A 26,931-nucleotide genomic window follows, 5' to 3' on the forward strand; every position below is an offset into this window, starting at 1 on the left:
TTCAACAGCAGTGTCTCCGCATATGCCATTTATCCTGGCCTCTGGAAAAGCTCCCGGGATCTACCCGGCTCGCAGCATCTCGCAAGATCCAACGCGTCCTCACAAGACGCTGTAATGTGAATCCCACCCACAATGGATATAGAATTTACAGTGCAGAAGGAGGCCATTCGGCCCATCGAGTCTGCACCGGCTCTTGGAAAGAGCATCCTACCCAAGGTCAACACCTCCACTCTATCCCCACAACCCATTAACCCCACCCAACACTAAGGGTAATTTTGGACACTAAGGGCAATTTAGCATGGCCAATCCACCTAACCTGCACATCTTTGGACTGTGGGAGGAAACCGGAGTACCCGGAGGAAACCCACGCACACATGGGGAGGATGTGCAGACTCCGCACAGACAGTGACCCAAGCCGGAATCGAACCTGAGACCCTGGAGCTGTGAAGCGATTGTGCTATCCACAATGCTACCGTGCTGCCCAACTGACACTGCTAGGATGGGATCACTTTTTGCCAAATCTGCATATTAAAGCGAGGCAGGAAGCCTCTCTCAAATGTGCAGATTCCCGAGGTACCCAAAGGTTTGGCATTCAACTCCTTCGCCTCAGAGACCTTGGGTGAGCGCCATTCAGCACTGATCCCCACAAATGGGGACCAGTTGGAATTGCACTCGTTGGGGTCTCCTAAGGGATCGGAGGCCCCCAGCTGCATGCCCTTTGAGCAGTGTCCTGCCCTGGCACTGCTGGTGCCACCTGGTTTCCCCAGCAGTGCCATCCTAGCAGTGCCAGTCTGGCACCTTGTCAATGCCACCTTGGTGCTAGCTTGGCACTGCCAATGTGCCCAAGTGGCATTGCCAGCTGGCATGGGGAGTGCCAGGTTGGCACTGCCAAGTTGAAATTTTTTGTGTGATTGGGGTGGGGCTGCCCAGCATGGGTGTTGGAGGGGTGTGGGGTGGGGCAGGGTCCATCCCATAGTGCATTCAGACTGGGGGGGGGGGGGCAGAGGCCAATGAGTGGAGCTCTTCGCTGTACGAAATGGGGCCATGTGTGGCTTCGGTCACGCGTTCCCCGTTCAGGCTCCGCGTACAACAAGAGTCGCATTAAATAACTATGTGTTTCTCCGCACTACTAGAACTGGGAAACCCGTAGCTAAAAGTGCTCACTAGGGGACTATGTTCCCTTTTGGGAGAATCACGCCCAATATTTAAAAAGACTGTCACCATTATGAAAGCCTCTGAATTGGTGTTTTTTAACTGCTCTAGCTAGGTTTGTGATGTCGTTCACCCAGATAGCTGCTGAAGGACTGACATTTGGCTTTGGCTGTACTCTTGTCACGTTACTAGCTGCAGGAGCACTGGGAAGGACAGGAATGTTGTTGGCTCCGCCATTGAGGCTGCTGCACCAGGGCGAACAGCAACGCTATCATGGCAGCACAGACCTGCAGAGAGTTAAACAAGCAGGTGTAAGAGGCATTTCAGTATGTGGCTGTTTTGCAACAAAACAGTTTGTTTCAAAGGTGCAGAATATGAGGAGGCTGCGTGCCATCAGGCAGTGAGTCACTGACCTATGTCATCAGCAAAGATAGAAACCAAGAACCAGGCAGCACTGCCTGTGGTTCTGAAGGCAACAATAGCCTTCCACGTCACAGGTTAATTCCAGGCTGTAATAGATGAAATAAGCGACATCAGTCGGTTTGCTGCCATGTGGCTATTGAGAACATTCTGTCTTCTCAAGGAGACAACAATGCACTGGCATGCCAGTGAGCAGTAGGTGAGAACTGTCAGACTTTCCCCATTCACTGGGTTTCCCCAGGAGCGAGGCCTCATTGACTGCACACACATTCCCTTGCATTCTCTCATTAACCAGCCACGTTTTATCACAGGCAAGTTATACCCAGCTGTCCTGTGCACCTGATCTGAAGAGAGAGCCCCACAGAGCTCACCAATTTATTACCTCACACCTTAAACCTATGGCCCCTAGTAATTGACCCCTCTACCCTGGGAGAAAGCCTCTGACAATCCACTCCGTCTATTTTGACTGGCGACCTGATAGAGGTCTACAAGATTATGAGGGGCATAGACAGAGTGGATGGTCAGAGGCTTTTTCCCAGGGTGGAGGGGTCAATTACTAGGGGCCATAGGTTTAGGGTGTGAGGGGCAAGGTTTGGAGGAGATGTACGAGGCAAGTCTTTTACACAGGGGGTAGTGGGTGCCTGGAACCCTCTGCCGGAGGAGGTGGTGGAAGCAGGGACGATAGTGACGTTTAAGGGGCATCTTGACAAATACATGAATAGGATGGGAATAGAGGGATACGGACCCCGGAAGTGCAGAAGTATTTAGTTTAGACGGGCAGTATGGTCAGCGCGGGCTTGGCGGGCCGAACAGCCTGTTCCTGTGCTCTACGTTTCTTTGTTCTTTGTTCTACGTTGGGTAAAGTGAACAATAAATATTGGGACTAATATTAGTCTAATACAAAACATGTTAACATAAGCTAGAATCCTATTAAGATGCAAATCATAAAGAAACAAAGTTCTTGTTCACTTTAAAGCCAAGTCTCCCCTCAAAAAACAAAAGATGCTAAATGATTTCCTTTCTGCGTACGAGAGTGAATGCGAAGTTTCAGTTCTCCAACATTTCCAATATCTATTACTTAATAATTCACTGGCATTTACAGTAACTTCTCAAACCGCATTAGATGGGAACTTCAGTTGGCAAAAGAAAATCATGCTCATAATACTTTTTGTTACCTAGGTCTAGTAGTGCCTGTTGTGGGACAGGGGTAAATCAGAGTCAGCACAAAAGTGCACAGGAGCTACCGAGTCTGGTTAGTTGTTATCCTCGCCAAATTGAGGCAACTTTAACTCACAGGCACTGGCCACGTTTTTCTCCTTACTGACTGGTGCTCTAATTTTCTCCAGATCAACCTCACGTCTTTACAGGCACACGGATAACCACATCACGAACAAGTCAGCACATTTCAGTGGCTCTTTAATATTGGAGGAAATTGAACCACCCACTGATATCAGTCTCCTCCTTATAAGTGGATAACAAAGTGTTTTGAAATGTGGCATAGCTTTACAGTACTATAAGACACTTTAGATTCTGGGCAGTAGTTGGTTCCAGCTGGTGGACTGGGATGGCATAGCATTAAGCCATTTTCAAGCCAACGAATTCATGACAGGAGGGAGCACAAACAAATTTGAGCGTAATGTTGCTTTGTAACAATAACGTGAAAGAGCATGATAAAGAACCACAGGAAGGACAAGAATAAGCGAGAGGCACAGGGTAACAGATGTCCTTGAGTGCATTACAAGATAGTAATATGACGAAAAGGATGCAGATAATGTCAAAATTGAGCTTAAGTTACAACCTGGAAGCGATCTGCTATTTTATACAAACAAGTTTAAATATTTGGGAAAAGAGGCTCAAGATGCATTATCTGCTCATCCAGCTTAGCTGTGTTACTGATGATCATTGATGCATAATCTTATTTGTGCCACACCAGTTGTTGTTTTATGTGTGCTGGAGTAATCCATGCATAGAGGTTAGCTAGAGAGACAATACTGAACACAACTTTCTAATCTAGACATTACATACTTACCTGGACAATGCCCACTGTATCATGATGCAAAAATTAAAATAGAATTGGTAAGGTCTCAGAATGAATGCTTAAAGTTTCTTTCCGTCATAAACACCACATTGCAGAGAAAGCAGGTAAGATAACAAGCAGTATTTACTAAATGGGCAGCACGGTAGCACAATGGTTATCACTGTTGCTTCACAACTCCAGGGTCTCAGGTTCGATTCCCGGCTTGGGTCACTGTCTGTGCGGAGTCTGCACATTCTCCCCGTGTCTGCGTGGGTTTCTTCCGGGTGCTCCGGTTTCCTCCCACAGTCCAAAATGTGCAAGTTAGGTAATTGGACAACCTGGGGAAGAGAATGGGTGCAAGAAGAGATAGACGCAGAACAATACATATATATATATATATATATATAATCAGGCCGACAAAGAAACTTAGATTGAATATCATTGGGACAAACGAGTTGGCACAGTGCGAGTTCCACAGCAAATTCTACACCTATTGCGAGTAACATGCTTTACTGCAATATTACAGTAAAAGGCCCTAGACACAGTGAAAATAACGATCGCAGTGCTGATCTGAGTGATCATAAATCATCTCCTACAACAAATCACTTGTCTTAAATATCATTGATGTCGGAATCAGCAGACCACAAGATGGTATACATGAAGGACAAAAAGTTAAACTGACAGAATTTGTGACCCATCTCCATCGTATGATTTGTGGTGATGCAAGGGTAGATTTATTGCACATCGCAAAAGATTGCAGATTCTTGCATCCCGGTAGCTCTTACTGAACCTCGAGGCAAATCAAACATTGCACTGACATGAGTGACATTCTAGCCTCCCTGCTCTTACGCAGCAAGTCATAAGCAGCTATCTGCAAGCGTAACAGGTCATAACAAGAGGCAAAGGTAAAATTCGCAGAAGCGCACCTGCGGTCAACCAATGACAGGGACAGGCCCACGAAGCAGATTATTCCACCCTCCTACCTAAAAGAGGAAGTATGTGACTGGGTGACAACACGGGGGAGCTAAAAATGGAGTGAGGTATGTATTTTGAATAGATCAAAATGATAGTCAGTGTCACAGATAAATCAAGGGTCACAGATGCATAGAGCTAAATTAGATGTGTTCAGGTGACCTCGGAACTTGTGTGGCCAAAATCTGAGTCATTTCTATGGGTGCAAACAAAGGGTGAACCTCAGGATTAAAAAATGTTCAAAACAGCGGCGATATTTGTGAACAGGCTGAACTATTCCATAAATGATAAATTTCCTTCACGTTTAGTTCTTTGATGAGAAGGATTCCTTCTTTGTGCGACAAATGTGTAGGATATATACAATTCCCAAATCAAGAAAGTCCAAAGTTGTCAATATTATTTCAACTTCCAAAAACAAAAAAATTAGGAAACAGTCTCTCATTTTACAGAAGAAGTCAGTTTCCAGAAGTTTCCATGACCACCATCATCTGATTATCCGCTGCCGGAACCTGCTTTCCTGACAAAACTCAATCTGAGGTGTGAAAAGGAATGGCAGGCAATGCAGGTACAGACCTGCATAATCACGCTGTGAGACAGAATATTGCACTTAATCTTAACAGCTTTTATGAGTGTTCATAAAAGATGGGATCCAGGGTTTATAATTGAACGGGGAGATACTAAATAGACTGGCACGTATAATAGGTCGGAGATCTGTACTTCTCTTGTTTGAGGTCAGTGTAATGTTTCAGCCTGTGATGTAATCTCCGCCATGCTCAATATTGATCTGGACTTTGGATCAGGTGTAAACTGATCACTACTACTTCAGTCAAATTTATGCTGAATGATTTATTTTTAAAATGTTGTTATTATTTAAGTAAGCTTCAAGGCAATGTGAACTGAGGTCATGCTGCAATTTACTTAAAGTGTACGTACAGTATTTTGTACGGTGAATGGCACTGTAGACTGTCGTTGAGATAAGTTACATATTGAGTGGAATATTCAATGATACTTACTGTAAGCTGAGTGCTACCTTTTCCCACACAGTCAGTCATATGATCCAGTGAGTAAACCAGAGGAAGGCTGGTGTGGAATGTATGGAATTGGTCAATTGGGATCTATCTGCTCCTTTTGTTTTGTCCCGATGATGCTATTATAATTAATACTGAACTAACAAGGTTAGCTAACAAATCAAAATATAGTATGTTAATTAGCAAGCAAAAGGAAACAATTACAAGAAAGGACATCAGAGTCACTGAAGCTGAAGGAAGGAACTCGGACTCCACTATCTGCCATGTCTGTAGGCATATTGTGCCAATCCAATTCTTTCAGATCCACTGGGCCCAATAAGTGAACCCTGCCTGGTCAATTTATGTAACATTGATCTGATTCTACCTCGTGCATAAATAGACTGTGCGACACAGTATCTGGAAACACTGTGTTAGTTTTCACATGTATACTGCATGACAACACCCAGGCCTACCTCATCATCATCTCTCGACCTCTCCACTGTCTCTTAATTTTTTAGACTTCTTGTTCGACATCTATTACTAGATGACTATTGGAATTCAGTGGCAGGGACATGGGTTCATAACAACATAATCAGAGGAGATTTACTAGGATGTTGCCTGGTATGGAGGGAAGGTCTTACGAGGAAAGGCTCAGGGACTTGAGGTTGTTTTCGTTAGAGAGGAGAAGGCTGAGAGGTGACTTAATAGAGACATATAAGATAGTCAGAGGGTTAGATAGGGTGGACAGTGAGAGTCTTTTTCCTCGGATGGTGATGACCAACACGAGGGGACATAGCTTTAAATTGAGGGGTGATAGATATAGGACAGATGTCAGAGGCAGTTTCTTTACTCAGAGAGTAGTAGGGGTGTGGAACGCCCTGCCTGCAACAGTAGTAGACTCGCCAACTTTAAGGGCATTTAAATGGTCACTGGATAGACATATGGATGAAAATGGAATAGTGTAGGTCAGATAGGCTTCAGATGGTTTCACAGGTCGGCGCAACATCGAGGGCCGAAGGGCCCGTACTGCGCTGTAGTGTTCTATGTTCTTAAAGAACATAGTGTTCTATGTTCTATAAGATCTAGAAGCTGGAGTACGCCATCTGGCCTCTCGAGTCTGCTCTGCCATTCAATGAGATCATAGCTGATCTTTTTGTGGACTCAACTCTACTTACCCGCCTGCTCACCATAACCCTTAATTCCTTTACTGTTCAAAAATCTATCTATCTTTACCTTAAAAACACTCAACAAGGTTGCCGCAACTGCTTCACTGGGCAGGGAATTCCATAAATTTGGGGGAAGAAGTTCCTCCTCAACTCGGTCCAAAATTTGCTCCCCCTTAATTTGAGGCTATGTCCTCTAGTTCTAGTTTAACCCGCCTGTGGAAACAACTTCCCTGCAACTATCTTAACTATCAAAAAATAATAATAATCACTTATTGTCACAGGTAGGCTTCAATGTAGTTACTGTGAAAAGACCCTAGTCGCCACATTCCGGCGTCTGTTCAGGGAGGCCAGTACGGGAATTAAACCCGCGCTGCTGGCCTTGTTCTGCATTACAAGCCAGCTGTTTAGCCCACTGTGCTAAACCATCCCCATCATAATCATAAATGTTTCTATCAAATCCCCCTCAATCTTCTAAATTTCAATGAATATAGCCCAGTCTACTGAGTCTCTCCTCATAAACCAATCCCATCAACTCCAGAATCAACCTAGTAAATCTCCTCTGCACTCCAGTGCCAGTACATTCTTTCTCAAGTAAGGACACCAAAATTTTACACAGTGCTTCAGGCATGGCCTCATCAGCAGCCTATGCAGCTGCAGCATAAACTCCATCACTTCCATTTGCTTTCTTAATTAGCTGCTGCACCTGCAAACCATCATTTGTGATTCATGCACAAGGGCACCCAGGTCCCTCTCCACAGCAGCATGCTACAATTATTTACTATTTAAATAATAGTCCATTTTGCTGTTATTCCTACCAAAATGTATGACCTCACATTTACCAACATTGTACTCCATCTGCCAGACCCTTGCCCACTCACTTAAATTATCTATATCCCTCTGCAGACTTTCAGTGTCCTCTACACACTTTATCTGGTCCAGCATTTATTGCACATCCCTAATTGTTCATGAACTGAGTGGTCATTTCTAAAGACATTAAATGTTAAAAGGTAGCACACATGGCTAGCACTGTGGCTTCACAGTACCAGGGTCCCAGGTTCGATTCCATGCTCGGTCACTGTCTGTTTGGAGTCTGCACTCTGCACGTTCTCCTTGTGTCTGCGTGGGTTTCCTCCAGATGCTCCGGTTTCCTCCCACAGTCCAAAGACGTGCAGGTTAGGTGGATTGGCCATGCTAAATTGCCCTTAATGTCCAAAAAGGTTAGATGGGGTTATTGGGTTATGGGGATAGGGTGGAAGTGAGGGCTTAAATGGGTTGGTGCAGACTTGATGGGCCGAATGGCCTCCTTCTGCACTGTATGTTCTATGTTCTATGTGAGTCTGAGATCATATGTAGGTCAGACCAAGTAAGAATGGTAGATTCCTGCCCTAAAGAACATTAGTGAACCAGGTGGGTTTTTCTGACAATCAACAATCATTGACATTTCTCTTAATTTTATCTATCATTGGATTTAAATTTCACCATCTGCCGTGGTGGGATTCGAACCTGCTGCCCCAGAGCATAACTCTGTGTCTCTGGATTACAAGTCCAGTGACACCTCCCCTAACTGATGGAACCTCCGCGTTGTATTTCCATGAGTGACTCAAGGCTATTCCGAGATAATCAAGCACTTACCTGGCAGCGTCAGGCCTATCAATCAGAGGCCAGCCATTTTGCATTATCATCAGCGCCACTGGGAGCAGTAGCCACTGCCAGTATTGCACTAGAGTATCACTGATGAATCCCATGGTAGAGGTGAGTGTGGGCAGGTTGGGGGCTGCAAGGGCTGGCCTCCTGCCTGGGGCTGGTACCCTTGATTGGTTGCAGAGTGATCTGAGGTTGAAGAACCCCTCTGGGAAAGTTGCCAACAAGCGCGACAAGGTTTTCTGTACTGCTTCCCTCAGTGGCGAGTCACTCTCCTGCCGCTGTGGGGAGGTCAGTTAGTTCAGTTGGCTGGATAGCTGGTTTGCCAACAATGTGGGTTCCCCTACTGGCTGAGGTTATTCAACCTTCCCACTCGTATGAGGTGTGGTGACCTTCAGGTTAAATCATCATCAGTCAGCTCTCGATCAAAGGGGAGATCTGCCTATGGTCTTATGGTGACATTTTGTTAACCAGCGGAGTGGCCTCCTTAATTGAAAAGCGGCCCTTAAAGTGGTTACTTAAGGCCCTCAATTGGGCTCTGGGTCGGAAAATCACCCGCAAGCCTTTTTGCTCTGTACTTAATTGGCGGAGGCAGTGGGATCCCTACCCTGCATTCTTCCATCCAGGATCCCCTCCACCTCTGAATTTGCTTCTGGTGGGGGGGGGGGGGACAGGTGAGCATTAAATTCCACCCATTGATTCATCAATGCAGCCTGTTGTTAGCCGCAACTTCCCAGCTCATTAGACTTTTTTAACCCCCTCTTGCAAGCACTTTTGAATTGGAACAAACCTAGGTCACCCAGCAAATGTGAAGCAACAAAAGGAGATATGCCCACCTTCCAGCTGATATAGATGGTCAAGCCATCAGATCCATTTATGTTTGAGATGAGTTTTGAAACTTGGTACTGTGGCTTCCTCCAGTACATTGGTGTCTGGAACTTTATCTTCCCATTTGACATTTAGAACGCAGTAAAGTTAGTGTTCTCTCATCCCTGTCAAGGAAAATATAAAGATTATTCCAGACATGAAAATAGCTCTGATGTGGAGATGCCGGCAGTGGACTGGGATGGGCACAGTAAGAAGTCTTATAACACCAGGTTAAAGTCCAACCGGGTTTGTTTCAAATCACTAGCTTTCGGAGCGCAGCTCCTTCCAAAGGTGACTGAGGAACAAACCTGTTGGATTTGAACCAGGTGGGGGTTGTAAGACCTCTTACTATAAAAATAGCTGACACTCTTGTTGTGAAAATAACTACATAATTTCTGATCAAGATGATATCTATGTATCATAGAGACAGCAGTGGGCCAATGAGAAGGTTACCCCCCTCCACCGCTTTCCCAAGCCGCACCCCCCCCCCCCCCCCCCATGTTCTCATGGCAAGGAAAGTCAGTAAATGTGGATTTGCCAACATAACCCACATTCTGAGAACAAATAAAGGTCAAAATCTCCCATTGGTTCCTTTGAAGCTATCCTTACCTCAAATGGCACAATGCCAGATCAAATGCACAGCAAATGTCATTTGGGGTGGGGTTTCCTTTGCTTGTTCTGTGTAACTAAGTATTGGCCCATTGATATTTAACAGTGCTATGATTTTGATACAGGAGATATCTTCTTCCATGGTGTCAACTCAGAAGTCACCTCCAAAACATTAAATTTAAAAACAACCTGAAAGACAACATATGATTTAATATTTTCCTGCAAGTTATTCAGTGCAATGGAATATTTCAAAACTTCTTTTTCAATTCATTCACAGGATGTGGACATCACTGGATGGGCTAGAATTTTTATTGGCCCCTAGTTACACCTGAGAAGGTGGTGGTGAGCTGCCTTCTTGAACCGCTGCAGTGCATTTGGTGTGGGTGCATCCACATTGCTGTCAGAGAGGGAGTTTCAGGATTTTGACCCAGTGACACTGAAGGAACGATTATATATTTCCAAGTCAGGATGGTGAATGGCTTGGAGGTGAACTTGTGGGTGGTGGTGTTCCCATCTATCTGCTGTCCTTGTCCTTCTAGGTGACAGAGCACACAGGTTTGGAAGGTGATGTCGAAGGGGCCTTGGTGAGTTGCTGCAGTGCATCTTTTAGATGGTATATGCTTCTGCCATTGTGCATCAGTGGTGGAGAGAGTGAATGTTGAAGGTGGTGAATGCGGTGCCAATCAATTGGGTTGCTTTGTCCTGGATGTATCGAACTTCTTGAGCTTCTTGAACTCATCCAGACAAGTGGAGAGTATCCTATTTTTTTTTTACAATGACAGTGCAGTTTTAGCCATCAAAGCTAATGCTGAATCGATGGTTCATTTCATTGATGCCATCTATCTTTGCATTTTTTTGCATGAATTAAGCAGCGCTGAATATCTAATAAAAAGCACATTACGTCATTCGAACTATTGGGGTTATTTCACTCCAGAGGGAAAATTGATAACATATTCAGATCTGTAGTACTCACATTTATGGGTGTTGCATATTTGCAGAAGGTAATTTTGAAACAGTCAGCCGCTGATCCAATTCATTGTTTGTGTATCCAAGCTATCATGAAAGTGAACAAAGTATACTTGTCAGATAATGCACAAATTATTAAGGTTAGTACCACAGCAAATTCCTTCTAAAATTCACCCTCCTCCCTCATCAAATACAGCAGAATTCATATTCTCTCCAAAAGAAATAAATGGTGAATGAATGGAACAAGTTTTAAGGCGTGAATGCCTTCAGTACTCACTATGTATTACTGAAATTACCAATCTCCCGTTTTCCTCATACCAATTGAGGCTGAACAGTGATTTACTGTCTAAAGAACGTTATGACGGATCACAACAAAAAGAACATCTGAAGGGATGACTCCATGTATTTGAATCCCCCCCTCGCTTCAGACATGTTCTTGAACAGTGGGACATCTTATTATTACATTTGTACAATGAATCGCTAGTCTTTACTGCAAATAGTAAATTAATGATAACATAATTCAGCTCTGTAATTTCCCACCTCCAGCCAAACCATAGATATTTTTGTCAGTTGTTAATTACTGTCATATGGCTCTGACACATTTTTTTAAATGACACAAACTGAAAGGTTTGAAGTCGGCTCCCACAGCGCTGTCTTCAGGCACCTGGTGCGGCGGCGATGCCTCCTCGGGAAGGCAGGAGATAAAATGAATAACAAACAACATGGACTGAGACAGGCAAAGATGAAAGAGATCTAATCAGAATCATTTGCACCTTGATCACACAATACTCTGCTGCTAATTTTTTTTTGAAACATAAGCCAAACAGAAAGCACAGAGATCCAGAGAGCCAAAATCCCTATGAGGAGCTGTATCTGTGCGCTTAAAAGTGATCCTTCAGGTCTCTGAATTATAGATAGCATTTATGTTATGAAATGGCCTGGGGAAACTCTGAATAACATCCAATGAATACAATGGCATGCAGGACTATTTGGGGCTTAGCAACATGCCACAGTAATAGCATATGTCTCTGACCGTGTGAGCCAGCACTGGCAGATAGAGCTGTTTGTAACGGAATGCCCAAGGGAACTGCGGAATGTAGACCAAAAGTTTTGCGGGATTCACAACCATTTCATGGCAAAAAACGGAATATGGAGAAAGCCAGATCTGAGTAGAAAATTCTCCATCACGACCCAATCTCGATTTAACCCGTACACTTAGGCGGTGATATGATCACGTGCAATACTTTCCACATTCCATAGCCCGTGACATGAGATTCAAAAAGCTTGAAGCAGGGGTTCAATTGCCTTCTGGGGTGAGGAATCGTGCCAACTTTGGCTAAGAGACATAGTTACAAAATTGACGGTCGTAAATCATTCACAAATCAGTGCTAACATGGGTGGACAAGGAATTTTCCTGCACAGAACTGAGATTATTTCTTTATAAACCTTCTTTAACAGCATCATAGTCATAGATCATAGTATTTACAGTGCAGAAGGAGGCCATTGGGCCCATTGAGTCTGCACTGGCCCTCGGAAAGATCACCCAAAAGGCCCTCACCTCCACCCTATCTCCGTAACCCAGTAACCGCAACTAACCTTTTTTGGACATTAAGGGCAATTTAGCATGGCCAGTCCATCTAACCTGTACATCCTGAGGAAACTGGAGCACCCGAAGGAAACCCACACTGACACGGGGAGAATGTGCAGACTCCGCACAGACAGTGACCCAAGCGAACCTGGGACCCTGGAGCTGTGAAGCCATAGTGATAACCACAATGCTACCGTGCTGCTCCTTGTGCTACCGGGCTGCATCTCAGGCTGGCGCTGAGGGGTTCCCTTCACTGTCCGTTACCAACTCCTCGCTGGAATCCACTTGGGGTTGGGGCTGGGGGACACCAGAAGGCCTGCCTCATCGCCAGGTGATCCTGCAAGACACAAGATATGACACATGATTGGATCATGTGTGAATGGTGTGGGGTAGTATGGGATTGGTGCGGGATGATGAGGGGGAGGTGCGTAGGTGGTGTGTAGGTGGTGAGGATGTGGTGTGGGGAATAGTGAGGGGGTGGTATGGAGGAGGTGGGTGGTATGGGGGCGGTGAGGGGGTGGAGTGGGGATTGTGCTGCACGTGCCATAGGGACACCGCAACTCAGCAAGGGCTTAATTGGTTCCCTGATGCCAACCTCTGCCTTGGCGACTGTCCTCTCTCCGGACCCACCGACCAGGTCCAGTGACCGCTGCTCCATGATGGTGAGGGGCTGGAGGGTCGGCGGTCCCCCACCGGTCCTTTTGCTCTCTCTGTGGTAATGCTCTATCTTTTCCTAAGGGTCGCGGGCATGGGGGGGGGGGGGGGGGGGACAGAAAGTGCACAGTTTTAGGCAGTTGGACCCATGCAGCACAGGGGTTGAGCAGCTGGTGGCCTTTGTGGCCAGGGTACCCAGCCATGTGGGGCAGTATAGGTGCTAGGAGGAGGGTGGGGTGTGCGCACTCTGTCAGTGGGTGGGGTTCGGTAGCCCTCCGGGTGGTGGTGGGGTTTTTTTCGGTTGTGTGGGGCTCTGGTTGCTGCTAGGGGCATGGTGCTGGCTACTCATCCTGGCCTCCCTCAAGAGGTCATGCAGCTCCTTCCTGCACTGCTCTCCGGTCCTAGCGGTGGGCCAACGGCAATTCTGCTACCCGAGCCCAGGCCTGGTGTACAGCAGCGATGGTAGCTCCTTCCAGGAAGGGGGGGGGGGTGACCTGCCTGTCCACCACGGCGTCCAGCAGTGTCTCATGCTGTGTGTCCGCAAACTGGGGTGCCACACCCATGCTGCCGTCTTGTTGGCTGGGATGAGTATGTGTGGGGGGGGGGGGGGGGGGGGGGGGGAAGTGGAGTACTAATACGTGGCTGCAGCTTGTCAGCCTCTCGAGTGGCAATCCCGACCCCGGTGAATGCGACACCGTTTTTTTATTGGAATCGATTGTGTTCCACGTGCCATTGGAGCTAGCCCCTCCACAGTCGCTGAATCGGTCCAGGTTCAGCGCCAGTGAAAGTCCACGAATCCTCCCTGGCGTCAACACTTAGTCTCAGAAATGGAGAATCCAGCCGGTAAGATCCCGAGGGGGATTGACAAGATAGATACTGAGTGGATCTTCCATTGTGGTGAAATTGAGAACTAATGGTCACAGTTACATAATAAGGGGTCTTCCATTTAAGCCTGAGTTGTGACGGAATTTCTTGTCTCAGAGCCTTTGGAATTCTATTCCCCAGGAAGCAGTGTAGGTTGGGTCATTGAATATATTCAAGGCTGCGTTAGACAGATTTTTAGTCTTCAAGGGAGACAAGGGTCTTGGCGATCAGACAGGAAATGGGAGTTAAGGACACAGTTAGGTCAGCCAAGATTTCATTGAATGTTGGAGCAGGCCTGAGGCCTACTCTTGCTTCCATTCCTCTGGATAGCCCTTGTCAGTTAGGCCACCACTCTGTGGTTTGTTGTGGTGGTTCAAATGAAGCTAACACAGTAGACTGCCACAGAAAGTAAGCATCATGATTGCTGCCAGGATATTAGCCATTGATCTGCCAGATTCTCTTTGCTCATGGTAATACAGCAGCTGGATGTTGAGGTATCAGAATCCCTTCCAGTCGCTGTACATCACAGAGTTAAGATGTCGTGTCCACGTAGTGAAGTGTGTGTTGTCAATGGCACCATGCATCATGTGGAAGCCTCAAATCCTCTGCCTGACTCTCAATGGCATGGAGGAATGAAACATTATCCGTCATTGAGTCGAAAGCTTCAGTGACCAACCTTACACTATGTTAGATGACAAGCTATGACATGGTGCAAGTAGCCCCAGCTCCAGCCTGGAGAGAGACTGAAATATAAATGTTACCCTGGTAAATGACACCCTTAGTCATACATACTGAGACCTAGGTTGCAGAATTGCTTCACGGGCACGTTGGGCCATTTGGCTTCCTTCTGAGAGTCCTTCTCCTCCAAGATAAGGACTCATAGAGTTAGGGACTGATAGAGTAGCATGGATAGGGGATTAGTTAATGGACAGGAAGCAGAAAGCAGGGCTAAATGCGATATTTTCAAGTTGGCAGGCTGTGACTAGTGGAGTGCTGTAAATGCGAAGGTGAAGGACCCCACTGCCCTCTAGTTTTAGACTCCCTTACCTTTGGGAACAGATGTTGACGAGCTATCTTATCTATGCCCCTCATTATATTATAGACCAATGTCTAAGGCTTGGGGCACTCTGAGGACGGTGGTGAAAGCAGAGGATAGGGCTATTCTATAACAGGCAGCTATATACCAGGACCGCATGGCCGTTACAGCTTCGCTCCAGTGCCTTGCCCATTCACAACGGGTTATGGCTGTGGGCGTTGATGGCATTGTCTGTATGCTGGCTGACATGAGCCAGCCCCAGAGGAAGTTGGAGTTACTGAGTGATGTGGCACAGTCCCAGAGGGAAGTGGCCCAGTTCCTGTGCTCCATGGCCACAAGCATGGAGACTCTGGTCGAAACGAGAGCGGGCCTCCAGGGCTGGCAGCACCAGGTGACAGGGGAGCCCGCACTGGCTGCAGCCCCATCACATAGTGTAGCCCAGGAGACATCGGGCATCCCGAGAGAGGAGAAGGTGTTGGAGCCCTTGCCGGTGACACTCGCAGGGAAGGTGCTGGCACACCACAGCACCTCGGACTCCCACCCACCCCTCCTGTCCCTGGAACACCGGTGGGCAGCGGGCAGAACAAGCTGGCACCACGCCACCTGGGATACGTGAGCGACTTCCGAGCCCATCCAGGCCCGGTCGCTCCAGAGCATTACCGCCAAAGGGGACCCATGTCACAGGGCGGTAATCGCAGTAGGCTCCACTCTTGATGTACCGACTGGGAATCCACCTCGGTGTAGCGTTAGGGCCCATAAGGCCAGAAAGGTAGACACCAGTTAAGTTCACACAAGTGCAGGCAGGAAACAGGATAACGTTGGGGGCTAGGGCACAAACCATTATAGAGATCTTCACCTGTCACTTTCAAAATAAGCACAAAAGTTCCAAATTATCTCGGTGCTCTTTCAGCAGTGTGTGCGGGGTGGCCTGGGCCTGGCTGGGCTGGGCTTGCTAAAGGCCACCAGGCCTGGGGGACTGGAGGGGAGGGTGGCAGGAGATGGACGTACGTTGGAGGTGGTCTCGGGCAGGGCCCCCGAGGTCAGTCACCGCACATCACCCCGCTACCCCACCCCTCCCCCTCCCTCTCAACCCCAACCATTTGCCGCACCCCGCTCCCACCTCCATCACCCCAAGGGTTTGGTTGGACCGTGTGATGGAATGGCCAGCTCGCATGCAGGGATCACCTAGGTGGACAGTGGAAAATACTACCATGGGCAGGAGGCAAACACTGTCAAATGAAGCAGAGCACCTGAGCTCATCGCAGAGCGGGTTGTCATCATTCTCTATCCCATGGGCTAGACCCACTGTTACTGCCAACTCAGAGCCCGCACCCTGTAGTGAGGCAGGTAGGATTCACGGAGCGCCTTTCCAGGGTTGGGGGTAGGGTGGTCATGCTGAAGGAAGGGTGGTCATGGGAGTGGGTGGCCGCCTGGGGGGGTTGGGGTGGGGGATGGAATGTTTGTACCGTCATCCAGGCCCCATAGTCGGTGAACCTTGAGGCGCTTAGAGCGTCCCACCTGCGCCGGCCCTGGCGCATACCTTGTGCGGCCTCCTGTGCCTGCCCTGGCCCATGCTCTGACCACCCTGATCCTCCTCCGCATCCTCCTCATCAGACAAGGCGTGGCATTCATTCCCTCTCCTCCAGCATAATGCCCCGCTGATGCGCGATGTTGTAGAGGATGCAGCAGGCCACCACAAGGTGGGAATCTCTCCGAGCGCTATACTGGAGGGCCCCCCCAGAGAGGTCCAGGCACCTGAACCACACCTTCAGGATGCCGATGCACCATATTTTACATGACATTATATCAGGATAGATACTTATTTGCATTGGAGGTTGTTCAGAGAAGGTTCACTAATTAATTCTTGGGATAAAAGGATTCTGAGAAAAGATTGACCAGATTGGTCAAGGCTCATTGACAGGTGATTGCGGGATTCTCCGCCCAATCGTGTTTCCCAATTCCAGCATCGCTGGACGGAGAATCCCGCAATCACCTGTCAATGAGCCTTGACCAATCTGGTCAATCTTTTCTCAGAATCCTTTTATCCCAAGAATTAATTAGTGAACCTTCTCTGAACAACCTCCAATGCAAATAAGTATCTCTCCTGATATAATGTCATGTAAAATATCCTATGGAGTACTTTTATACTCAATTCATCTTGCAATAAAGGCCAACTGGTTCCTTCCGAATTATTGCCGTCGAATGCCAACTAATGTGTGAACACCTAAATCCTTCCATACCGCAGAATTTTGCTGTCTCACTCCATTTAAATTAAATTCTGCTTTTCTATTTTTCCTGCCAATGTCGACAACCTCACATTTTTCCACATTGTACACATTTCCGCAAATTTGTGGCCACTCACTTAACTGGCATATATTGCTATGCCCACGTAATATGTAATATGCCTGCGAAGCTATGAAAAAGATGGACACATTACTTTTCAAAAGCAAAATGAACAAGTACAATTTATCTGGACACAAAATAGAGTTGAGGGCCATTGACCTTTTTTGTGTTCTCTGTACAGACTGGGACTGGGCCATTTCTGGATATGGCCCAGGGAAATCATGAGCGCTATTTACCGGCCACGTCCCACCAGAATCTGGACGGGGCCTGACTGGTAGATCCCAGGAGGTGTGTCTTCCGGGATCCCTGACGTTCATGAGGCCTCGTGAGATGTCGTGATGTGGAACCCACCACAATGGGCACAGACTGGCAGAGCTAAGTATTTTTAAAGCTCAATCAACTGTGCCAATGCCAGATTGAACTGACTTCCAGCATCTACTGGCATCGCCGAAGAGAGCCCAACGGGATGCCGATTAGCACTGGTCCCCACAAACAGGGAACAGGCGAGATGGTACTTGGTGGATCTCCCAGGAAATTGATTGCTCCCGGGTGGCTGGTGTCTGGGCAGGGTGGCACTCTGGCCCTCATGATGCCAGCATGGAAGTGCCAGTCACACACCCTGGCAGTGCCACCTGGGCACCTCGGTAGTTCCATCTGGATGCCACCCTGGCACTGTCAGGGTGCCCAAGTGGAACTGTTAGGGGTACTGCCAGGGTGCCAGGCTGACAATGCCAAGCTGGCATTTTTCCCGTGCCGGCAAGTGATACGCTCATTCCTTCTTTTAATTTAAACTGATCAGACACCCTTTCTTGTATCTGTACTCAAAAGTCACAGCACTCAAGTTATTGTGATTTGTATTCATGCGAAAGCTAAAAATAGTGCAATCTTGTTGGTAATTTCTTCATTTGGAGATCAAGGATAATTTTCAAAGCCACAATGCAATGTCAGCCCTCAGTTACATGCATTCATATTTTCACGACAACTTCTCATTTGTAACACAATTGTTGCAATGTGCGTGCCATAAATAGGGCAGCCTAAAAGATTCTCACCTCTCTTTGGACTTTCCTGGGGCTTAAAATAGGAGATTCACTTCAGGCTGATCCAGTAAATGTGGTGATTTTGGTTTACGGGGCTCCTTCCCATATCAGGATACTATCAATAGATGAGGTCAAAAAGGACTGATGTCTTTTAATTTTGGTGCTGCGAGCAGAGTGGAAACCGGACGAAAAGAATTTGAAAAGGAATTTTGGGGAGAGAGGTCCACAGAGCTGAGAGCAATGACAGACTCAGATACTCAAGAGAAGAGAGGAGTTCGGGATCAAGGAATTGTTTTTGGAAGATTTGAGGTTGGGTGATGATATCAGTTTTGTGATAGTAAGCAGGGTATGGCAGCACCTCTGAAAGAGCATGAGATTCTTTGGGATGGTTTGGATGGGGCAGCCTGGTTCCTTCGGTAGTACTCTCATCTCCTAAGTCAGGCGGTTGTGGGTTCAAATCTCACCTCAAGACTTGAGGACAAAACAATCGAGGCTGACCTCCAGTGCAGCACAGTTGGACACGCCATTTTGTGGATGCGATGTCTGCCCTTTCAGGGTGTAAAATATCCACATTGAAGGCCATGCTTACCTCTCTATCGACATCATAAAACCAGCTTTTCAGCTCATTATCTCATTACTGTTTGTGGGAGTTTTCTGAATGCAGATGGCTAACAATGACTGCATTTGAAAGTACTTTACTGGCTGTAGAATACATTGAGACATCCTGTAATCATGAAAGGTGCTATATAAAGTTTTTCTTTATAAAAGGCACCACAGAAGCATTCACAGGGGCATTTAGCAAATCCCCCGATCTCCAAATGTCCAGTTCATGCCTGATATCAAGTATGAATGGCCTGTTATCCGATATGGTCTGTAATATCATGTAACGTGCATGAATGATATAATTCATAGGTCAGCAATAATTGGATGAAAGAAGCTCGAGATCAAGGATCATTTTCAAAGCCCAAATGCAACGTCAGCCCTCAGTTACATGCATTCATATTTTCACTGCAACTTCTCATTTGTAACACAATTGTTGCAATGTGCGTGCCATAAATAGGGCAGCCTAAAAGATTCTCACCTCTCTTTGGACTTTCCTGGGGCTTAAAATAGGAGATTCACTTCAGGCTGAATTTAAAGTGAAACTCAACAGTCGAAGCACGAATTAGGCTCATGGGCTGAGCATAGGGGCCACCCTTTCTATAAACAGTGTGTGATCACATTCACAGTGGGATTGTATGAAATGGATGCAATCTCTTGGGGGCACAAAGTATAAATGGGGCTTAAGCTACACTTTCCATGAAGCTTCATTCAAAGCATTTTGCCACAATATATAGGAGACGCTTTTGATCTTTCCAAATTCCTCCAGAGAAAATGTCTCTTCAGGTTAAAATCACTCCCAAGTTTTTGCATGTACTCTAATCCCAGTGTTGTGACTAGCTGAGGGCTTTGATTTTGACTCGTGTATAAATATTCTGACAGTTGGTGGTCCCCTTTCACGGAGTCTTACATATCATTGGAAATGGAAGCAAAGGGAAAGAAAACAGATTTTTGCACTTCGCAACGCGTGCAGGCAGAAAACGGGTGAAAAGATGTCCCGTTTACGGAACCAACCAGCCCAACACAAATAGCATAGGAATCGTGTCGACAGGCTGTTGGTTTGGCGTGCGAGGGAAGCACATCCCTGCCATCCAGCTAAAACAGGTTTCGCTTTTCAAAAATGCCAACATGAGGCCCAATGCCTCTTTTAGACTGGAAATTGGTTTACCTATGAAGGGAGGAGGTGTAGGATCTGCTGGGTCTAGGATACCAGACTTCCTTTGGCCTGGCCAGCAGAAGCAATCACTTGGTGCCACATTAAAACCGTGGGCTTCGTCTAGCCACTCTTTTCCCCCACCTCCGATTGCCTCTACACTGCCCTTTCCCCATAACTTCACTGATTCACCTCGGCTAGCAACACAGTCATCATATTGTTCTTTCCCCTCCCCCCCCCCCCCCCCCCCCCCCCCCCCCCCGACTCCCCCCACACACCCCCACCCCCACCCCAGCCCATGACACACCCATACCCACCGTCACACCTTCCGAAGTCAGATCGGCCTTCCTGAACGTGATCCCTCGGAAGGCGTCACGTCCGGACGGGATCCCTGGTCTTAAATTCTGAGCCTGTGCGGACCAGCTGACAGATGTGTTCGCGGACATCTTGAACCTATCCCTACTCCGCTCCGAGGCCCCCACCTGCTTCAAGAAGACCACCATCATACCGGTGCCAAAGAAGAAGGAGGCAACGTACTTCAATGACTACCATCCGGTGGCCCTGACATCAGTTGTAAGGAAGTGCTTCGAGAGGTTGGTCATGAAGAGGATCAACTCCATACTCCCAGAACGCCTTGATCCACTGCAATTCCCATAATACCGCAACCGGTCCACAGAAGATGCCATGTCCCTGGCCCTGCACTCATCCCAAGAGCAACTTGACAACAAGGACTCCTACATCAGACTCCTATTTATTTATTTATTTATTTATTTATTAAATTTAGAGTACCCAATTATTTTTTCCAATTAAGGGGAAATTTAGCGTGGTCAATCCACCTACATGGCACATCTAGAACATAGAACATAGAACAGTACAGCACAGAACAGGCCCTTCGGCCCTCGATGTTGTGCCGAGCAATGATCACCCTACTCAAACCCACGTAACCCGTATACCCGTAACCCAACAATCCCCCCATTAACCTTACACTACTGGCAATTTAACATGGCCAATCCACCTAACCCGCACATCTTTGGACTGTGGGAGGAAACCGGAGCACCCGGAGGAAACCCACGCACACACGGGGAGGACGTGCAGACTCCACACAGACAGTGACCCAGCCGGGAATCGAACCTGGGACCCTGGAGCTGTGAAGCATTGATGCTAACCACCATGCTACCGTGAGGCCCCTTTTGGGTTGTGGGGGCGAAACCCACGCAAACACGGGGAGAATGTGAAACCTCCACACGGACAGTGACCCAGAGCCGGGATCAAACCTGGGACCTCGGCGCCGTGAGGCAGCAATGCTAACCACTGTGCCACCGTGCTGCCCTTAGACTCCTATTTATTGACTACAGCTCCGCCTTCAACACCATAATCCCAGCCAAGCTCATATCAAAGCTCCAAAACCTAGGACTTGGCTCTTCACTCTGCAACTGGATCCTCGACTTTCTAACCCACAGACCACGATCAGTAAGAATAAACGATAACACCTCCACCACAATAGTCCCCAATACCGGGTCCCCACAAGGCTGCGTACTTAGCCCCCTTCTCTACTCCCTGTACGACTGCGTGGCAAAATTTGATTCCAACTCCATCTACAAGTTTGCTAACGACATCACCATAGTGGGCCGGATCTCGAATTACGACGAGTCAGAATACAGGAGGGAGATAGAGGACCTAGTGGAGTGGTGCAACGACAACAATCTATCCCTCAACGCCAGCAAAACTGAAGAGCTGGTTATTGGCTTCAAGAAGCAATGTACTGTACATACCCCTGTCAGCATCAACGGGGCCGAGGTGGAGATGGTTGACAGCTTCAAATTCCGAGGGCTGCAAATCACCAAAAGTCTGTCCTGGTCCACCCACGTCGACGGTACCCCACAAAAGCACAACAGTGCTTATACTTCCTCAGGAAACTAAGGAAATTCAGCATGTCCACACTAATTCTTGCCAACTTTTACAGGTGCACCACAGAAAGCATTCTATCGGGCTGCATCACAGCCTGGTATGGCAACTGCTCGGCCCAAGACCGCAAGAAACTTCAGAGAGTCGTGAACACAGCCCAGTCCATCTCACAATCCTGCCTCCCATCCATTGACTCCATCTACACCTCCCGCTGCCTCGGGAAAGCGGGCAGCATAATCAAAGACCCCTCCCACCCAGCTTACTCACTCTTCCAACTTCTTCCATCGGGCAGGAGATACAATAGTCTGAGAACACACACGAACAGATTCAGAAACAGCTTTGTCCCTGCTGTTACCAGACTTCTAAAAGACCCTCTTATGGACTGACCGATTAATACTACACTCCTGTATGCTTCGCCCAATGCCGGTGTATATGTGTTTACATTGTGTACCTTGTGTTGCCCTATTATGCATTTTCTTTTTATTTTATTTTCTTTCATGTACTTAATGATCTGTTTGTGCTGCTCGCAGAAAAATACTTTTCACAGTAACTCGGTACACGTGACAATAAACAAATCCAATCCAATCCAGTGGAGGCTGGGTCACTGAATTTATTCAAGACTGACTTGAATAGATTTTTTGGAAACAAAGGAATCAAAGATTATTCCGGCCGGACAGGAAAGTGGAATTAAGACCATCACAAGATCAAGATGATCTGATCAAATGGCAGAGCAGGTTTGAAACACTGAAGGACTTACTCCTTGCTCTGAAGTTCTACATTCCAATAATAGGGATGTAGTGACTAAATTCAGGCCGGATCAAGATGCCAGTATTAGAGGACTGCAGCTATCTCAGACGGAAGATAGAGAGGAGCAAGGCTGTTGTCACGACACCCTCGGTTAGTGCATGGATAATTCCAGCCCCATTTGATCCGGAGTACCTGAGGGCCTTGGATGAGCCCAATAAACTGCAGTTACCAGGTTTGTAAATATAAAACAAATAACATTTTAATATTTAACAGTAATATAATTATACTGACAAAAATGCAACCGACTACCTAATATCCCTTACCCACTCACCCCTTTCCAACTCTCCCCACCCTACAAACACCCGCACACAGACACACACACAGACAACACAGGTAAAGTGTTGTGGAGAGGGCAGAAAAAATGAAGATGAAGTAAAAAGGATTAAAGATCTCCGATACACTATGATGGTTTTTAATTAAAGTCTTTCAGGAGTTCAAGCTTTTACTTGGATGCTTCTTCCTTCGCAGCTTGAGGGTGTTTCTTTTGGCAAGGCTGTCTATTTTCTAAATTTAAGATCATTTCAATTTTATTTTAAATATATTTTATTCCAATCACAATCAATAATACAGTCAACAAAAGAATATCATCAAGTTTCAGATAGTTTGACATTTTCCACTTTTTGTTCCCCCTAAACTACCACAACATCCCCCGGCCCAACAGCTCCCCCCTACCCTCTGGCAACAAACAAATCTCTCTGGCAACAAAGGGCAGCACGGTAGCATAGTGCTTCACAGCTCCAGGGTCCCAGGTTCGATTCCCGGCTTGGGTCACTGTCTGTCCGGAGTCTGCACGTCCTCCCCGTGTCTGCGTGGGTGTCCTCCGGGTGCTCCGGTTTCCTCCCACCATCCAAAGATGTGCAGGTTAGGTGGATTGGCCATGCTAAATTGCCCTTAGTGTTCAGAAAGGTTGGATGGGGTTACTGGGTTACGGGGAGAGTGGGGGTGTGGGCTTGGGGAGGGTGCTCCTTCCAAGGACCGTTACAGACTCAATGGGCTGAATGGCCTCCTTCTGCACTTGCAAATTCTATGAAATTCTATGAAATCCTCAAATAGAGACAGAAAGAGCCTCCACCCTCCATAGAACCTGTCTTCTGACCCTTTGAGAGCTAACCTAATCTCTCCAATTGTAATCCCTTCACAATACCGTGCTGCCTCTCACTGATATGCCCACTTGCCTCCAATGGGAGTATGTCCGGTCTCGAAGAATTCTCTCCAGTAATTTCTCTACCACTGACGTAAGGCTCACCGACCTGTAGTTTCCTGGATTATCCTTGCTACACTTCTTCAACAAAGGAACAACATTGGCTATTCTCCAGTCCTCCGGGACATCACCTGAAGACAGTGAAGATCCAAAGATTTCTGCTAAGGCCTCAGCAATTTCCTCTCTAGCCTCCTTCAGTATTCTTGGGTAGATCTCATCAGGCCCTGGGGACTTATCCACCTTAATATTTTTCAAGACGCCCAACACCTCGTCTTTTTGGATCTCAATGTGACCCAGGCTATCTACACACCCTTCTCCAGACTCAACACCCACCAATTCCTTCTCTTTGGTGAATACTGATGCAAAGTATTCATTTAGTACCTCGCCCATTTCCTCTGGCTCCACACATAGATTCACTTGCCTATCCTTCAGTGGGCCAACCCTATCCCTGGCTACCCTCTTGCTTTTTATGTAAGTGTACAAACCCTTGGGATTTTCCTTAACCCTATGAATTTCCACCAAATCCCCCAACCACGAAGATACCTTCAGTGGCATCGTCGACCTCCAACACAGTAAGATTCACTGCTGGACAATCAGAAAGGCGAAGGTCACGATGTCGACCCCCTTCCCCTCTAGCAGCTTCTACAGGTCCTGAAAATCACTGAAAATCATCACCAAAGAGCACAGTGCCATCTGCACCATCACAATTTCTGGCAGTATCTCAGAAATCAAAGTCCAGAATCCCCCCAAATTCGAGCACGCCCTAAACATGTGAACATGATTCGCAGGCACCCTCCCTCACCTTTTACATTTGTTCTCATCCTCAGGAAAAATCCCACTCACACGAGCCCAAGTATGTGGGCCCTGTGCACCACCTTCAACCAAATAAGGCACATCCTGAAACAGGATGATATTGAGTTTATCCGGTGCATAATTTCACCCAACAGCTTCGCACCTGCTACACATTTGCCACACAATAGCAACACAGCCGGCCCCCCAAGTCCACCATCCTCTCTGCAAAAAAGTCCTCCAGCTTCTCGGCATCTTGCCTGCCTACACAAATTCCAAAATTAATTTATCTACCCTTCGGACTTCTACAATGGCAACAACCAAACTCTGTCTCGCCATCCTCTCAACTTTGTCCCTGTGGGCCTTGCAAGATATAACCTCACGTCCACAATGTGGCGTGTGGTCTGAGATCATTATCGTTGCGTATTCTGCCCCCACAATCGCCAAGGGTACAGACTTCCTGAACACAGAAAAATCAATCCCAGTGTATCCCACTGGGAGAAGAAGAAAAACTCCCTCCCACCCTTGATGCCTAAACTCCCATGATCCTCTCCCCGCAATCTGGTCCATAAATATCCCCAAATCCTTTGCCATAGCCGACCTGGCCATTGACTTGGGGCTGGACCTATCCATCCTGAGGTCCAACACGCAATTGAAATCACCCACCCCCCCATCCAATTATTAGCGGATTCCATTCCAGCCCAATTCAGATCTCGGCCCACCAAGCTCCCTCTAGTCCTGGCCTCCCACAATGTCCGCCACCAACAACCTCTGTGGAGGCTATCAGAAAGGGAGGATTTACAGATGGGGAACTCAAACTAAACATCACGTGAAGACCTGACAGAGTCCCTCGATTCATCAGGATCTGAAAATCATCGACCTTTGAATGTGGAAGGAGAAATGTTTGTCTGTTCTATCTGTGGGAAGAGATTTCAAATATTAGTGTGACTGGAAAAGCACCGAGGCACACCCACACCCGAGTGAGAGTGTTCCAGTGAACTGACTTCCGGCTTGGGTCACTGTCTGTGCGGAGTCTGCACGTTCTCCCCATGTCTGCATGGTTTCTTCGGGTGTTCCAGTTTCCTCCCACAAGTCCTGAAAGTGCTTGTTCGGTGAATTGGACATTCTGAATTCTCCCTCTGTGTACCCAAACAGGCACTGGAGTGTGGCGACTGGGGGCTTTTCACAGTAACTTCATTGCAGTGATAATGGAAGCCTACTTGTGACAATAATAAAGATTAAAGTATTATTAAACACAACCAAAAGGAATCACCTGCATCACCAGCACATTCTCCTCCCCCATCCCCTCCACGCCAAACCCCTCTCACCCTAACCCACTGCCCTGTTCCTCCTCTCCCTACCCACTAATACCTAGTCACTCCCCCCACCTCCACCACACAGTTTCTGTTTACTAGCATCTACTGGAAACTCCCACCTGGATATCTAAACAGAGGACCCCCCCCAAGCCACCCAGACCACCCCTCCCCCAACTCTGCTTCTCCCACCTTCATCCTTAGAAAAGCCCCTACCCAGGTGTCCCCATAACCAGAACTCTTCCCCCCACCCCACCTCGCTCCAGCAAGATAATAAACTCAAAACTCGGAGCCATCCCCTTTTTGAGCAAAACAAAAGCAAGACCAACATGTGCAAAAAACAACACAACTTTTACAAAACTAGTATGTACATATCAAGCCAAAAGTCCAAAAAGTCCCCATGCTTAGTCCTACCCAAACCCATGATCCAGGACAAAGTCATTTGCCTTCTCCAGCTTCGTAAAATAATGTTCCTTTCCCTTAAAAGCCACCCAGAGTTAGGTCAGGTGCAATACCCCGAATTGGACCGTGCCCCGAAAGAGCGTCATCTTGGCCTTGTTAAAACTTGCCTGCCATTTGGCCAGGTCGGCCCCAATGTCCTGGTAAATCCGGATCCAGCCCTACAATTCGTACATTCTGCCGCCTGGACCGATTCTCCTGATCATCCATCTTTGCCCTCAGCACTTTGCAGGTCCCTCCAATGACTCGATCCAATCACTTGTGATCTGACACTGCCCTTTCCACTTCTCGTATCGTTGCACCTTGCAACTCCAGACACTTCTCCACCCACTCCAAAGTCCCACGAAGCGGCGTTACAGCTCCCT

General features: G+C 47.3%; 1 long non-coding RNA gene across 2 annotated transcripts; it reads right to left on the reverse strand.

Moving 5' to 3' along the window:
- Positions 1-3,715: 3,715 nt before the first annotated feature.
- Positions 3,716-11,779, reverse strand: LOC119962100. 2 transcript variants are annotated; one of them, XR_005459811.1, is made up of 4 exons: positions 11,591-11,779; positions 10,825-10,904; positions 9,212-9,367; positions 3,716-3,927 (listed from the first exon to the last, which is right to left on the reverse strand). It is a non-coding gene; the product is annotated as an uncharacterized LOC119962100 (long non-coding RNA). The 2 variants fall into 2 exon arrangements; XR_005459812.1 differs by lacking the exon at positions 11,591-11,779 and adding an exon at positions 11,358-11,574.
- Positions 11,780-26,931: the final 15,152 nt, after the last annotated feature.

Source organism: Scyliorhinus canicula, chromosome 2, assembly GCF_902713615.1.
Source record: "Scyliorhinus canicula chromosome 2, sScyCan1.1, whole genome shotgun sequence".
Taxonomy (NCBI): domain Eukaryota; kingdom Metazoa; phylum Chordata; class Chondrichthyes; order Carcharhiniformes; family Scyliorhinidae; genus Scyliorhinus; species Scyliorhinus canicula.